Raw genomic sequence first — 14635 nt, forward strand, 5'->3', positions numbered from 1 at the left:
TGAGCCTGGCACCTACTACCACACCCTGTTGAAAGGCACTTCAATATTTTGTCTTGCCCTTTCACCCTCTGAATGGCACACATACACAATTCATGTCTCAATTATCTCAATGCTTAAACATCCTTCTTAAACCCGTCTCCTCCCCTTCATCTACACTGATTGAAGTGGATTTAACAAGTGACATCAATAAGGGATCATAGCTTTTACCTGGATTCATCTGGTCAGTCTGTCATGGAAACAGCAGGTGTCCTTAATGTTTTGTACACCTACTGTGTGTATATACACACACACACACACACTCTTTGTGTGGAAACTCTCCTGTGGTTGTTGTAGAGCTCCACAGTCCCATGGCGTTATGGTTGAATATGCCAACTCTAACACTATCCAGAGCCAGTTCTTATGAAGCACAGAAGACACTTCTCCAGACTCTTGGCATGGCTGTTGTGCACAAGACTGGATATGTTTAAATGCTAGCCTGTACCCAGGGCAGACAATTAAGCCAGATTTGGTCCTAAGTTATGCAATGCAGGCTACACAAATGCAACTTGCAGTATGATATAATATGAATGTGTTCAGAGTTCAACTTTAGAAATTGTTATTTATTGTTCCATGTTAAGCCAGTCCAGTGACATCTGGCTGGACAAATGGCTCGCTGTAAAGATATTGCCTGGCTACCCAAACGCTACGCCACGACCATGGATGCTAGTTTCTTCTCTGCAATTTATCTGAGTACCTACTACTTCCCCGACGCAAACATTCTAACCGTTCTGATTGGTCTCAGAAACCGACAGGTTGGGCGGGTACGCTCGTGGGTAAATTGCCGTTTTTATTTTTTTTTACATTTGTCATTGGCTTTGATACTCCGATTGGTTAGAGATGATCCAATCGCTGATTACTTTGTTCTGTACAACACCCCTTATTTTGACGTTGCCATCGTTGAAGTAGTTGGTGGCGGTCTCAGACTGAATTATGTAGTGAACAGAGCAGCGGAAGAATTCGGTTGGAGTCATCGGGCTAGTAAAAATAGACCTTATGACGGAGAGAGAGAGGCTATTTCCAGCCCCAACTTTGAGTCCTACTGCTGCTCCAGAGAGGGGGCTGTTGCAGGGACCCAGGAGCACACAGATGTCCAAAGATGGTCCCTTTGCTTTGGCCTCTCAGGCAGAGCTGGCTTCCCCTTCCAGCAGCTCACGGGACCAGACCATAGAAATACAAATATGACCTGCAGGCCATCCACTCATCACAGAACATTGACTTGAATGGGAATGCTTTTTCTAGTGATCCTGTTTCTATGGTCCAGACCACTGGATTGTTTGTGCAGTCATGGGAACAAGTCTCTAAAGCTGAGAGTGTGTATGGAGCCTGTGTATAAGCACATGTGAAATCGTCCTGGAAGGAGTTCAGGACCAGTTCCGAGGCGAAGTGAGCAAGGTGTGTGTGCATGTGTTTGGTGTGTGCATTTTGGGATATTCCAGAATGTCAATCAATAACCCCATCCACCTCCTCATAGGTCATCGGTAGGGAGAGAGTGGGAGGGAGAGAAAGGAAGGAAAATAAAAGATGCACTGAGCTAGCCTCAAACCCACACCATTAGCCAGCCTCAGTCAGCCTACTCTCTGTCCCTCTCCCTGCTCAGGGCTCCTCTTGGCAGGCTGTGGCAGTAGGAATGTGAGCCTCTTCTGTGCTTCTGCTGTGTTCAGTGAGGGCTGGCCTCTGGCTGATTTGTTGTTTCTGCTGAGCGCAGCGCTGAGTCTGATGGGGGGAAAAAGGCGCAGCTCCCTGGCGCCCCAGCACGGCATGGCGGCCGCTTCCTGTGTGCGGTGCTGATGGCTACCAGATGTCTGGAGGGAGAGAGGGAAGAGAATAGTGGTCTATCACGCTGGTGTCTAGTGTTTTTCATTCTGTTTCACTTTTGTGCTACCTCCTTCTTCTCGGTCACTCTCTCTCGGACAGTCTGACAACTCCTCTCTGGGTCGCTCTGTCGCTCGGTCACTCTGACAACTCCTCTCTGGGTCGCTCGGTCACTCTGACAACTCCTCTCTGGGTCGCTCTCTCTGGGTCGCTCTCTCTGGGTCGCTCTGTCGCTCTCGCTCTGTCGCCCTGTCGCTCTCGCTCTGTCGCTCTCTATGGGTCGCTCTGTCGCCTCCTCTTTCTCTGGCTCTAACCTAATCCCACAGTTTGTGGGTGTGTATCAGGGTGTGAGCTGCTGCTGTGGGCTGTTTAACCCAGTAGAGGTTGTTAACTCTGCCTGTCTCTCAGTGCTCCTCTTAGTCAGCTTATAGTTGAGCCTTTTCCCAGATCCACTTTCATAGAAAAGACATGCTTCATTAACAACTACCATTAAATCATCTTCCCTACTCCTGCATGCCTTGGTCACGTCCCAAATGGCACCCTATTACTTATCTAGTGCACTACTTTTTGACTAGGGCCCATAGGGCTCATGTCAAAAGTAGTGCTCTATGTAGGGTGCCATTCTGGGACGCAGACATGAACTAGATGAGCATAACGGGGCCATAAAGCCTGTAATGCTACATTTTAATATCCAGACCTCATACATTTTACAGCCGCTGTAATTCATGGTGGTTGAGAGAAAATGGTGTGCCCTTCACATTTCAGTGTTTAATGACTTTACTGTTTGATCTAGAGATCTGGACTGTTTGACTCTTTATCAATCCATGTGAGTGGTCTACTGTTGAGAGTCGACCACAAGGGACCGTGTGTAAGTGCACCTGTGCTTCTGCAGGGCCTTCATACAGCCTCTAGACCCACTGCTGCTGTGGCCTAGCCCCTCTTTGTGTGGCCCAATCTCCCCTCTTGAGGATTCCTGTGTGTGTTTGTGCGACAGGGGGAGGGGGCACCCTGGAGACAAGCTGTGAAATGCCCGCCGCCGCCCCGTGTAATTTCTCGGGTTACTGCGAGTCAGCCAGGCCCATACGGACAGACATACACTCCTCCCTACCTCTATCGCTCTCTTTCTGTATTTTTCGCTTTTCATCTTGTTCTTTCTCTCTTTTTAAAATCATTATATAAATGAGTTCATACCAGAGAAAAAGAGATGTGTGTCTAGTCAAGAGGTAGAGGGGGAGAGGGGCAGGCCAGTCCTTTCTTAGCCTGTCCCCAATGAGTGTCCTGCGGCCAGGCTGATTGCATTATAGAGCTCTGCTCTGGTGCTGCTCTATATCTCTGGCCTGGCTACCAGCCAGAGGAAGGGGGGTGCCCCCCCACCACACACACACCTCCCAGTGAAGACCCTGTTGTGAGAGTGGGCTAGTTTACACTCCCTCTGATTGGTGGCTGAGAGACGGTGAACTCCCACCTTCTCTCTCAGTATTCCCATGTACTCTCCCAACGTTATTTCCGTATATCTCTCGGGTACGTCTCAGAACCCTGTGGAATAGCTTGAGTGCTCGACCCGTCGACATTTTGTAGGGCCGACTTTGTCTCTCGCTCTGATATACCAATGGCATTTGGCTAGGCGACTGGACCGGTCGATCAGGCATTGAATTCCAGGTCAGTACTACTATGCAGAATGTAAGCATTTTTGTTTGATTTATTGTTGAGGGAATTCTATTGAGTTAACTACTGCATATCTGGACATTTTGGGGATTTCCAACTAGACCCTGGCTTTCTGGTTCCCAGGTGGACTCACAGGCTGCAGGTGTTCACACAACTCAAGACACCAGCCGTTGGAGCTTAGCTCTTTACTGCTCCTTCAACACACCAACTCGGCTTCCCCTATTCAGAAACCGTACAGCCTATTCAGAAACCGTACAGCCTGTGACGGAGTCTCTAAGTGTTGGGTCAGTGAAAGTAATGTGGTTTTGGTTCTCAAAACGATCATCCCAAAAACAAAAGATCCTTCCTCCATAGTTTATTGGTAAAGTAATGGACAACATTCCAGTAAGTATTCTGACATGCTGGTTGTCTGGAAGGGATTTGTTGTTTACAGTAGATACGCCTCAGCCAGATACTGCTCTTTCAACTAGAACTTATCGATCAACAGGCCATTAAGTTGATCAGTGTTATGCCCATAGATGTGGTTATGTGGGGCTCCCAAGTGGCGCGGAGGTCTAAGGCACTGCATCTCCGTGCAAGAGCCGTCACTGCAGTCCCTGGTTCGAATCCAGGCTGCATCACATCCGGCCGTGACTGGGAGTCCCATCGGGCGGCGCACAATTGGCCCAGCGTCGTCTGGGTTTGGCCGGGGTTGGCCGTCATTGTAAATAAGAATTTGCTCTTAACTGACTTGCCTAGTTAAATATAGGTTAAGAAAAGTCAAAGGTCTGGCATTGGCCGTGCATTCATTGTCATACTTCCTTAACATGTAACATAACACATGGCATAGCCTTGTCTGTTTTGCGTGTTCAGCTCCACTATGCCAGTGTGTGGTTTGGACCACTACTCTGCCATTTGGCTTGTCGAGTTGTTCGCTCAGTCATTCTCTTGTGTGTACAGACCAGACACAGACACGCACTCTCAGGCCAAGACAGACCACGGCAGAACTAAGAGGGGAATTGTCTGGGCCGCTAGTCTTCCCCTCAGCCTGGCTGCTCGCTCTCTGCAGCCAAGAAACACTGATCATGTGAACGGCCCTGCCCTGCCAATGGAATGTGTTGAATTCCTAAAGATGCAGTTTTGACAAACACATGTGATTTTGGGGGGGGGGGGGGGCTGCCGTACATGTTTTGATCCTCAACCTTTGTACAGATGTTATTGTTGAGAACCAACTTGAATATCAGGCAAAGAGGAGATGTACAAGGGGAGGGAAGTCTCTGCCACCTACCTCCACCATGCCTGCTCCCCCACGTTAAGTAGACAAACGCTGTTGAACAGCACAGCTAGAAATGTCATGAGTAGAACCTACAGTATTCCTCCTAACATGAGAGAGCATGTTTGTTCCCCATAATATATTTATCTGAGCCTTCCACATTGTTGTGCCCTGTACTGCTATAGTCAGATGACCCAGTCCGAGCCCTTATCTCCAGTCCCCCATCAGTTCTCACGGCTGATCGGTTGCCAGTTCCACTAACAACAATCCCCCTAACTGAATACTATCCTGCATAAATTGAATAGGCTACTGTATAGCAACAAGGGCAATTAACTACATAAATATGGGAATCGCTCTTAGTAGCGGTTCCGTTAGATAAACAATTAACGTGTGTGTGTGTGTGTGTGTGTGTGCGTGCGTGCGTGCGTCTGGAAGTAACTGTAGTCCTCTGTCATTGCAGGCCTATTAGGAAGAAAGGACACTATTCAAACTCAAATCATCTAATCCTTCAACCAATCAATAACTCAATAAACCTACAAATCAACGAGTCAATTCTATCAGGTTATTGGGTTAACAAGCTAATAGGGGTCAACCTACTGTATGACTGACTAAATCAGATCTCTCTGCAGTCTGTCTATCCCATATAAGGAATTCTAAACTAGAATTCTAAACTAATCTGAAACATGAATTACTGTTGCATAATTTATTATTTAGGCAAACAAATTGCTCTTGTTTTCTGTAATACAATTGGAGTACAACCCATCTTATTTGATGACGGAGGCCTACACCACAAATGGACTCTTTCGCGTAGTTGAAGTATTCTCCCATACATATACAATAGCTTACTGTGTTTTCCTTACAAACATGCAACAAGTGAACACATGGACTCCACCTCTGTTCAGTTGTCAGTTAGATAGAAGCCAGTTGGTGTTGTGTTCTCCATTGGGCTAATCAGTGTTTGACTTGGGCAGGAGCTCACCGGAGCTGAGTACCGACACGTCAGATTTTCTACTGCTTGAGCTCCTGTTCCTCTTATAGAACATTAGCTCAAAAGTATTGTGGAGCTCCTGCACTTAAATATAAACAGTACCGGCCCCCAAAATAAGTACCGGAACCCATTTCAGTCCAAGTCGAGCACTGGGGATAATAGCTATTGAGCTTTGGTTTCTGTTGCTCCATCCCTCTACCACAAACCAACATCTATACAGCTCCACCAGCCAATAGCGAAAGTGCATGAAGATGGCGGCCATCATGTACTTACCACAAGTCACATAAGTTGCATGGACTCACTCTGTGTGCAATACTAGTGTTTTAATGTGATTTTTGAATGACTACCTCACCTCTATACTCCACATATACAATTATCTGTAAGGCCCCTCAGTCAAATCAAATTTGATGTCATATGTGTTGGAGGCAACAGGTGTAGTGTGAAATGCTTACTTACAAGTGCTTAACCAACAATGCAGTTCAAGAAATAGAGTCAAGAAAATATTTACTAAAGTAACACAATAAAATAACAATTCTGACGCTATATATAGGTGGTATCGATGTGGGGGGTACAGGTTAGGTAATTTGTACATGTAGGTAGGGGTAAAGTGACAATGCATAGATAATTAACAGTGAGTAACACCAGTGTAAAAACAAAGAGGGGGGGGGGGGTGGTGGTGGTGGTGTGTGTGTCAGTCAATGTAAATAGTCCGGGTGGCAATTGGAGGAATTGTTCAGCAGTCTTATGGCTTGGGGGTAGAAACTGTTAAGGAGCCTTTTGTACCTAGACTTGGTGATCCGTTACCGCTTGCTGTGTGGTAGCAGAGAGAACAGTCTATGACTTGGGTGACTGGAGCCTTTGACATTTTTTTGGGCCTTCCTCTGACACCGCCTAGTATTTACAGTTGAAGTCGGAAGTTTACATACACTTAGGTTGGACTCATTAACTCGTTTTTCAACCACTCCACAAATTCCTTGTTAACCTCTATGGGCTAGGTGGGACGCTAGCGTGCCACCCGTGGTGCACTCCATCAACAGCAGGTGCATTTCAAGAGCGGCAAATTTGAATCCAAATAAATGTCAAAATTCAAATTTTTCAAAAATACAACTATTTTACACCATTTGAAAGATAAACATCTCCTTAATCTAACCACGTTTTACGATTTCAAAAAGGTTTTACGGCGAAAGCATAAATTTAGAGTATGTTAGGACAGTACATTTACAAGAGTTGTGTGTAATGTTTTGTCAAGTCAAAGACAGGGTCACCAAAACCATAAAACCAGCTAAAATGATGCACTAACCTTTTACAATCTCCATCAGATGACACTCCTAGGACATTATGTTAGACAATGCATGCATTTTTAGTTCTATCAAGTTCATATTTATATCCAAAAACAGCGTTTTACTATGGCATTGATGTTGAGGAAATCGTTTCCCTCCAATAACCGGCAGTCAAGTCAGCGTCACAAATTAAATAATTAAAATTAGAAAACATTGGTAAAATATTGTCATTTAAAGAATTATAGATTTACATCTCTTGAACGCAATCAACTTGCCAGATTTAAAAATAACCTTACTGGGAAATCACACTTTGCAATAATCTGAGCACTGCGCCCAGAAAAATACGCGTTGCGATACAGACTAGACGTCATGTTGGGGAGATCTAAAATCGAAAATACTATGTAAATAATCCATTACCTTTGATTCTGGTGGACGAATGCATTCTCTTTTATAACGTATTGGAACGAGGGTACCCAACATGAACTCGCGCGCCAGGTGTCTAATGGGACATCATCGTTCCATGGCTCTTGTTCGGTCAGATCTCCCTCCAGAAGACTCAAAACACTTTGTAAAGGCTGGTGACATCTAGTGGAAGCAATAGGAAGTGCCAAAATATTCCTCAGCCCCTGTGTTTTTCAATGGGATAGGTTTAAAGTCAATACAACACATCAGGTATCCACTTCCTGTCAGAAAATGTCTCAGGGTTTTGCCTGCCAAATGAGTTCTGTTATACTCACAGACACCATTCAAACAGTTTTAGAAACTTTAGGGTGTTTTCTATCCATATATAATAAGTATATGCATATTCTAGTTACTGGGTAGGATTAGTAACCAGATTAAATCGGGTACATTTTTTTTATCCAGACGTGCAAATGCTGCCCCCTAGCCCTAACAGGTTAACAAACTATAGTTTTGGCAAGTCGGTTAGGACATCTACTTTGTGCATGATAGGTAATTTTCCAACAATTGTTTAGACATTATAATTCACTATCACAATACGTTTACATACAATAAGTTGACTGTGCCTTTAAACAGCTTGGAAAATGCCAGAAAATGATGTCAAGCTTTAGAAGCATCTGATAGGCTAAATGACATCATTTGAGTCAATTGGAGGTTTACCTGTGGATGTATTTCAAGGCCTACCTTCAAACTCAGTGCCTCTTTGCTTGACATCATGGGAAAATCAAAAGAAATCAGCCAAGACCTCCACAAGTCTGGTTCATCCTTGGGAGCAATTTCCAAACGCCTCAAGGTACCATGTTCATCTGTACAAACAATGGTACGCAAGTATAAACACCATGGGACCACGCAGCAGTCATACCGCTCAGGAAGGAGACGCGTTGTCTCCTAGAGATGTTGGGGGGGCAGGGTAGCCTAGTGGTTAGAGCGTTGGGCTAGTAACCAAAAGGTTGCAAGTTCGAATCCCTGAGCTGACAAGGTACAAATCTGTCGTTCTGCCCCTGAACAAGGCAGTTAACCCAGTGTTCCTAGGCCGTCATTCAAAATAAGAATTTGTTCTGACTTGCGTAGTTAAATAAAGGTAAAATTAAAAAACTTACTTTGGTGCAAAAAGTGCAAATCAATCCCAGAACAACAGCAAGGACCTTATAAATATGCCGGAGGAAACCGGAACGAAAGTATCTATATCCACAGTAAAATTAGTCCTATATCGACATAACCTGAAAGGCCGCTCAGCAAGGAAGAAGCCAAAACCGCCATTAAAAAAAGCCAGATTACGGTTTGCAACTGCACATGGGGACAAAGATCGGTCTGATGAAACAAATATGGAACTGTTTGGCCATAATGACCATCATTATGTTTGGAGGAAAAAGGGTTAATCTTGCAAGCCGAAGAACACCATCCCAACCGTGAAGCACAGGGGTGGCAGCATCATGTTATGGGGGTGCTTTGCTGCAGGAGGGACTGATGCACTTCACAAAATAGATGGCATCATGAAGAAAAATTGTGGATATATTGAAGCAATATCTCAAGACATCAGTCAGGAAGTTAAAGCTTGGTTGCAAATGAGTCTTGCAAATAGACAATGACCCCAAGCATACTTCCAAAGTTGTGGCAAAATGGCTTAAGGACAACAAAATTAAGGTATTGAAGTGGCCATCACAAAGCCCTGACCTCAATCCTATAGAATATTTGTGGGCAGAACTGAAAAAGCGTGTGCGAGCAAGGAGGCTTACAAACCTGACTCAGTTACACCAGCTCTGTCAGGAGGAATGGGCCAAAATTCACCCAACTTATTGTGGGAAGCTTGTGGAAGGCTACCCAAAATGTTTGACCCAAGTTAAACAATTTAAAGGCAATGCTACCAAATACTAATTGAGTGTATGTAAACTTCTGACCCACTGGGAATGTGATGAAAGAAATAAAAGCTGAAATAAGTCATTCTCTCTACTATTAATCTAGACTTTAAACATTAAAATAAAGTGGTGATTCGAACTAACCTAAGAGATGGAATTTTTACTAGGATTAAATGTCAGGAATTGTGAAAAACTGAGTTTAAATGTATTTAGCTAAGGTGTATGTAAACTTCCGACTTCAACTGTAGGTGATGTACTGGGCCACAGTGATGTACTGTGCCATACGCACTACCCGCTGAGCAGTTGCGATACCAGGCGGTGATGCAACTGGTCAGATGCACTTGATGGTGCAGCTGTAGAACATTTTGAGGATCTGGTGACCCATGCCAAATCTTTTCAGTCTCCTGAGGGGGAAAAGGTGTCGTTGTGCCCCCTTCACGACTGTCTTGATGTGTTTGGACTAGGGTTGCAAAGGGTCGGAAACTTGCCGGTAAATGTTCCATGGGAAGTTAAGCCCTGGAATTTTGCTTAAATTCACCAAAAAAGTTAGCTTATAATTGAACCTTTTTTGTGGGACACACAAGGCAATTCTAGGTCTTGTGGCATATTTTGGTTAAACTATCCCCAATTCAATGGAATTGCAACCCTCAGCATGCACAGTGCATTCTTCCATCACATGTGCAGTGCACTCTTACATCACATGTACAGCTGATTCTCAAGATCTTGCACACTAATGAGATGCTATTGAGCCCACGCTACATGCTTTCTGGTAAGTTTTGATTACGATACTGGGTGGGGTGAATATATTTTATATGACATGATTTTTGTTAACTAGTAAATAGTAGCCTACAGCAAAGTGTGTTTAAATCATTTCATACTTGTTAACAATTTCTTCTAGTTAGTTTTTGCTACCATGTGGGTTTTAGCTTGCTTGAGCCTGCTGACTGAGGAGTGTTAATTCACCTGTGTCCATACATTGTTTGATCTAACTGCTTAACTATTTATCTGTATGTGGAATTGTGTTTTTGTATTTTTTTATTCATTTTTGTCTAATCTTTACAGGAAAATGCCTCGGACTATCTGATGTATGGAGACATTTCACTGCAGCTAATGTAGAAGGAAAAGCGGTGTACATTTGCAAATACTGTGCCAAATCATATGTGAAGAATGCAACAAAGATGCAGAATCATCTGGCCAAGTGCATAAAGTTCCCTCAGCGCTCACAACAAGCAACCTCTGACAAAAGTCCCTCTACTTCTATTCAAGTTGAACATGTTGAATCAGACCTTAACTTATCGATAGCAACAGCTCATGGTCCTCCTTGAATCAGAAGTTTTTTTTTGACTCAATGGAGGAACCTAGTCAGAGAATTGCTGATGAATGTCTTGCTCGAGCTGTGTATGCAACTGGTTCACCTCTGATGCTCACAGGCAATGTGTATTGGAAGAGATTTCTGAATGTTCTTCGCCCAGCATACACCCCTCCAACCAGACATGCTTTTTCTACTCATTTGCTGGATGCAGAGTTCAGGTGAAGGTCAAGCAAATCATAGAGAAAGCAGACCGTATTGCAATCATCTCTGATGGGTGGTCGAATGTTCGTGGGCAAGGAATAATTAACTATGTCATGTCCACCCCTCAACCAGTATTTCTACAAGAGCACAGAGAAGGGACAACTCACACACCGGTCTCTACATTGCAGATGAGCTGAAGGCAGTCATCAATGACCTTGGAACACAGAAGGTATTTGCACTGGTGACAGACAATGCTGCAAACACGAAGGCTGCTTGGTCTGAAGTGGAGGAGTGCTACCCTCACATCACACCAATTGGCTGTGCTGCTCATGCATTGAATCTGCTCCTCAAGGACATCATGGCACTGAAAACAATGGATACACTCTACAGGAGAGCCAAGGAAATTGTTATGCATGTGAAGGGTCATCAAGTTATAGCAGCAATCTACCTCACCAAGCAAAGTGAGAAGAATAAGAGCACCACATTGAAGCTGCCCAGCAACACTCGTTGGGGTGGTGTTGTCATCATGTTTGACAGTCTCCTGGAGGAGGAGGCTCTCCAAGAAATGGCCATTTCAGTCTGATATGGACAGCCCCATCAGGATCCTCCTGGATCAGGATCCTCCTGGGAGAAAGTGTTAAGCAGCCTGAAACTCCTGAAACCTATGGCAGCTGCCATTGCATGGATTGAGAGAGACAATGCCGTCCTGTCTGATGTTCAGACTGCTTGCCGATATAAGAGAATAAATCTGTACTGCCCTGCCCACTTCACTGTTGCTCCAAGCAGAGGTAACTGCAGTTCTGAAATACATCAAAAAGTGTGAAGACCTCTGCCTGAAGCCCATACACACCACAGTGTACATGTTGGACCTCAAGTATGCTGGCAAGAGCATCTTGTCTGGAGCAGAGATCAACGAGGCCTATAGTGTCATCACTACTGTGTTTCGCCACCTTGGCCTGGATGAGGGCAAGGTTCTTGGCAGTCTGGCGAAGTACACTTTCAAGCAAGGGCTTTGGGATGGAGATGAGATGCTGGCATGACTGCCATATTTCATCAGCCACCTGGTGGAAGGGACTTTATGGATCTGTGGCTCTTTCCCCTGTTGCATCCATTCTCCAAATTCCACCAACATAAGCCACCTCAAAGCACAACTGGTCCTTGTTTGGGAACACGCACGCAACAGGCTGACCAATACAAGGGTTGAAAAATTGGCGGCCATCCGGGCAAATTTGAGGCTTTTTGAGCCTGACAACGAGCCATCCTCAACAAGGTTGGAGAGTGACAGTGACGATGAGGCCTCAGTCTGATGTTCAAGAGCTGGACATTGAGGTCGTTCAGGGAGAAGACATTGAAGCCTGAGAGGAAGACAAGCAAGGCTTTAGTCTAGAAACTATCATTTTACAGATGTTTGTTGAAAATGTTTTCTAGAGATGCGATGGATTATTGGGATCATTCAATATTCCATTGTTGTTGTTCAGTGAAATCATCCCATGTGAAGAGTCAACTCATTTAATTAAAGCTCAATTCGTAATGATTTTTTTTTTTCTATTGGAAGGATTTAATCATTTGCATTTGTCTACTTATAAGGTTAATAGTTTGTTTCTGTCTCCATATGATATGGTAAATATATCCAATGCAGAAAACATCTACATTTAAATGGTATTAATATTAATTTGCATATTTCTGTAAATTCCCATGGAAAGTTTCCAACTTTTGAATATTCCCCAAAATATGCAACTCTAGTTTGGACCATGATAGTTTGTTCATGTGGACACCAAGGAACTTGAAACTCTTGAACCCACTACCGCCCCGTCAATGTGAATCGCGGCGTGTTCGGTCCTCCTTTTCCTGTAGTCCACGATCATCTCCTTTGTCTTGATCACGTTGAGGGAGAGGTTGTTGTCCTGGCACCACACTGCCAGGTCTTTGACCTCACTAAAGATACAGGCATCCTTCTTAACTTAGTTGCCGGAGAGGAAGGAAACCACTCAGGGATTTCACAATGAGGCCGATGGGGACTTTTAAAACAGAGTTTAATGGCTGTGATAGGAGAAAACCGAGGATTGTAGTTACTCCACAATACTAACCTAATTGAGAGTGAAAAGGAAGCCTGTACAGAATAAAAATATTCCAAAACATGCTTTCTGTTTGCAACAAGGCACTCACTAAATTAATACTGCAACAAAAACTTTTTGTCCTGAATAAAAAGTTATGTTTGGGGCAAATACAACATATTATTGAGTACCACACTCCATATTTTCAAGCATAGTGTTGGTTGCATTATGTTATGGGTATTTGTGTAATTTTTAATGACTGGGGAGTTTTTCAGGATAAAAAAAAAAATGTAATGGGGCTAAGCACAGGCAAAATCCTAGAGGAAAATCTGGTTGTCTGCTTTCTACTAGACACTGATGAATTAATCTCCCATTCAGCAGGACAATAAACTAAAACACAAGACCAAATCTACACTGTAGTTGCTGAAAGGCCGAGTTACAGTTTTGACTTAAATCTACTTTAAAATCTATGGCAAGACCTGAAAATGGTTGTCTAGCAATGATCAACAACCAATTTGACAGAGCTTGAAGAGTTTTGAAAATAACAATGGGTAAAATGTTGTACTATCCAGGTGTGGAAAGCTCTTACAGACTTACCCAGAAAGACTCAAAGCTGTAATCACTGCCAAAGGTGCTTCTAAAAAATACTGACTCAGGGGTGTGAATACTTATGTAAAATAGGCATTTCATTTTCAATATATTTGAAAAAATGTAAAAAAAAAAAATGTCTATTTTTCACTTTCATTGTGTGTAGATGAGTGGGGAAAAAAAGGATTTCATAAATTTTGATTTCAGGCAGTAACACTACAAAATGTGGAATAAGTTAAGGGGTAAGAATACTTTATGAAGGCACTGTAATTGAGAAGACTAGGCAACCAGGCTTATTGGCACTTTGTGTGTGTGTGTGCGCGCACGCACACTCTCACTTCCCTACAATTCCTCTCAGACGCAAACAAATGTAAACAAAATTGTGTCACAATACTGATGTGAAAACGGTCATTTAGAACACAAAAACCAGCCCACTGTTATGTGGCAGAGCATAATATAGTGCTTAGTAAGACATTCCAGTGGCTTGGGGGAAATTGCTGCTGTAACACAGTAGGCTGTCATTAGACTAGCCTTGTTCTATCTATGGGAACACATACACAGCAGACTCACTGTAAATCTCTATATAGCCTACGGGCCATTGGCTTTCATTATTTTAGATTATTAAAGTTTATGTCCACTGGGTTCACGGAAACCCTCTGTCCTGTTGGCCAAAACAGTCAGGGTAATGTTATGGATGGAGTAAAGGCCTGGGGCTGGGCCGCTGCTTTATTTGGTGGTGCTGCTGCTATGGCTCATGCTGTTAAGAGAACGAGACACTGGCTGGCTCTGTTGTTTAGAGGGATGGAGACCATTTAGTAGTGGTTTGGTGGAGTGGGATAGGAGTAGGGACTAGAGAGGGTTGGTGCGGTCATGGAGGGGAGAGCGGAGGTGGGGTTATCTTGACGGATCACGAGAGGAGACGCAGACAGAAAAAAAACAAAATCCCATTTGGATTGGTTAGTCCGGAGAGAGTCTTGTCTCTGGCAGCAGTGTAAGCAAACTGTTATGCTGTTTGTCTTGACTACTGTAAACCACATAGACAGCCGCACAGTTCTCTACTCCTGTCTTCTTATTGTCCATCAAGGTGTCTTTGCTCTAGAGGTCGACCGATTTTAATTGGAATGGCCGA

At 43.8% G+C, this 14635-nt stretch overlaps 1 protein-coding gene across 11 annotated transcripts in view; it reads left to right on the forward strand.

The window, feature by feature from the left end:
- The window catches only part of gab1 (GRB2-associated binding protein 1), a 68236-nt gene that overhangs the window by 9629 nt on the left and 43972 nt on the right, over window positions 1–14635 (forward strand). Inside the window, exon 1 of one of the 11 annotated variants that reach the window (XM_045722801.2) lies at window positions 3363–3510. The exons of the other annotated variants lie outside the window; for them this stretch is intronic. The gene's annotated coding sequence lies outside the window, so the exon portion shown is untranslated. Of the gene's footprint in view, window positions 1–3362; window positions 3511–14635 lie in introns of those variants that run through there. 11 annotated transcript variants of the gene reach the window in all.

Source organism: Salmo salar, chromosome 08 (genome assembly GCF_965601325.2).
Source record: "Salmo salar chromosome 08, fSalSal1, whole genome shotgun sequence".
NCBI classification, from domain to species: Eukaryota; Metazoa; Chordata; class Actinopteri; order Salmoniformes; family Salmonidae; genus Salmo; species Salmo salar.